The sequence below is a fragment of the Schistocerca nitens genome, chromosome 7 (assembly GCF_023898315.1).
Source record: "Schistocerca nitens isolate TAMUIC-IGC-003100 chromosome 7, iqSchNite1.1, whole genome shotgun sequence".
NCBI lineage: Eukaryota > Metazoa > Arthropoda > Insecta > Orthoptera > Acrididae > Schistocerca > Schistocerca nitens.
Window position 1 is genome coordinate 308,941,222 of NC_064620.1, and position 2,500 is coordinate 308,943,721.

Below are 2,500 nucleotides of genomic sequence, written 5' to 3' on the forward strand. Positions count from 1 at the left end.
TCAGCCCAAAGTTATTCAGAGTCACCAAGGCAAACGGACCGGACGAGCCGACCGATTGGTTTTGATCTAATAAAAGCGTCCCTTCCATCTCTGGTCGGGACTCTGTTTGCATGTATTAGCTCTAGAATTACCACAGTTATCCAAGTAACGTGGGTACGATCTAAGGAACCATAACTGATTTAATGAGCCATTCGCGGTTTCACCTTAATGCGGCTTGTACTGAGACATGCATGGCTTAATCTTTGAGACAAGCATATGACTACTGGCAGGATCAACCAGGGAGCTGCGTCAACTAGAGCTGAGCAGCCGGCCGCCCGGGAGTGTGTCCCGGGGGCCCGCGCGAACACGCAAGCGTCCGCTCAATTATTCTGCAAACAGGAGGAGGCTGGGCTCCCCTGCACGATACACCTCGAAACCCTCTCAGGTCCCGGCGGCGCGCAGCGCCGTCCTAAGTACTTGGTCGGGTTCGAGAGAGGCGCAATCGCCCGGAGATAGGCGAGTAGACGCTTTCAGTGCGACCACCCGTGCTCCCAACTGAGCTTGCCGCTGCCGACAGAGGCCCGGGAGCGTGCTGTCGTGGTGTTGCCGGCGGGAGACAACACGCGGCCACAAACAGTGACCGGGCAGCTCCAACGCCAGCGCCACAGAGGGGCAGAGCCCCACTTGGGTGCCAAATCGAACTCTCCCAGCACAGCGCACGCGCCAACACATCCGCACAGCTGCGATACAAACCACCTGCGAGAACCGCGGGGGCGACCGAGCAGCAGACGGCGTCGCGGCGCCGAGTGCCGGGCGGCGGCGCATCCTCAACGCACACAGTCCTCAATCGGACCAGCACACTGCAGATGTCCACCGCGCTTCGCACCGGGCCCGGGAGGACCCACTTTGGCCGCACGGCGCCGCGCGCTGGGTGCGCCGGCACGCAGATGCGCCGCCTGCCGCGTCCGTCAGCCGGCGCGCCTGCCACTGGGCGCCCCCACCAGCCGGCTGCCGCGCGTGCGCCCACGCAGCGCGCGGCCAGCACGCCGGGCGCCCCCCCCTCACCGGCCGGGGACGGTCCCACCCAGCCACCGCCGCGTATCGCTTCATACCCACATGCCCACTCACGTTCGTGGGTATGACGGGTGTCGCTGAAGCAACCGGTTAATACCTGTACCGATCGTCGATATCAACGATTCACCTCCAGCGCGAACAACCGCGCAACAACGGATTTCCAGTTCATTTGCGTAACTTGGGCAGCAAACGTAGACATCCATCTACATTTGCGACTTCTACGAGTCTTGCATGCCTGGATGTTGTGTGTCACGACGCACTCCATCAGCATACATACACGCTGCGACGTGTGCACGAAAGAACACGTGGAAGGTGGCCAGCGTACGTATGCGAATGCCATTGCACAGCTGCGAAGCGCATTCAACACGCGAACTCCTGACCGACGAGCTAGAGGTGACAGGAGGGGAGGGGGGGGGGGGCGGGGGCGATATACGTCCTATTGCAGTACACAATACAGTGGATAGCGGGACCATGTGGAAAGTAAGCAACACTCGCAAGATGTGAGGGTACGCACCGTAAAATGAATCAATACGCAGAACACCACAGTGTGCGCGAAGTGAACTATGTTGAGATGGTTGCAATTAGGCAACGCTACACGAATTCCTAGATTCATATAACTAACAATTACAGGGCAGGTTAAGGCGCAACGTGGGTTAGGTTAGGGCGCAACGTGGGTTAGGTTAAGGCGCAACGTGGGTTAGGTTAAGGCGCAACTTGGGTTAGGTTAAGGCGCAACTTGGGTTAGGTTAAGGCGCAACTTGGGTTAGGTTAAGGCGCAACTTGGGTTAGGTTAAGGCGCAACTTGGGTTAGGTTAAGGCGCAACTTGGGTTAGGTTAAGGCGCAACTTGGGTTAGGTTAAGGCGCAACTTGGGTTAGGTTAAGGCGCAACTTGGGTTAGGTTAAGGCGCAACTTGGGTTAGGTTAAGGCGCAACGTGGGTTAGGTTAAGGCGCAACGTGGGTTAGGTTAAGGCGCAACGTGGGTTAGGTTAAGGCGCAACGTGGGTTAGGTTAAGGCGCAACGTGGGTTAGGTTAAGGCGCAACGTGGGTTAGGTTAAGGCGCAACGTGGGTTAGGTTAAGGCGCAACGTGGGTTAGGTTAAGGCGCAACGTGGGTTAGGTTAAGGCGCAACGTGGGTTAGGTTAAGGCGCAACGTGGGTTAGGTTAAGGCGCAACGTGGGTTAGGTTAAGGCGCAACGTGGGTTAGGTTAAGGCGCAACGTGGGTTAGGTTAAGGCGCAACGTGGGTTAGGTTAAGGCGCAACGTGGGTTAGGTTAAGGCGCAACGTGGGTTAGGTTAGGGCGCAACGTGGGTTAGGTTAGGGCGCAACGTGGGTTAGGTTAGGGCGCAACGTGGGTTAGGTTAGGGCGCAACGTGGGTTAGGTTAGGGCGCAACGTGGGTTAGGTTAGGGCGCAACGTGGGTTAGGTTAGGGCGCAACGTGGGTT

The 2,500-nt window shown here is 58.0% G+C and overlaps 1 non-coding gene across 1 annotated transcript in view; it reads right to left on the minus strand.

Moving 5' to 3' along the window:
- Positions 1–282, minus strand: part of LOC126197046 (small subunit ribosomal RNA) — a 1,909-nt gene extending 1,627 nt beyond the window's left edge. The window contains exon 1 of the ribosomal RNA XR_007539453.1: positions 1–282. This exon is cut by the window's left edge and continues 1,627 nt beyond it. This is a non-coding gene — a ribosomal RNA (small subunit ribosomal RNA).
- Between the last annotated feature and the right edge of the window lie 2,218 nt (positions 283–2,500).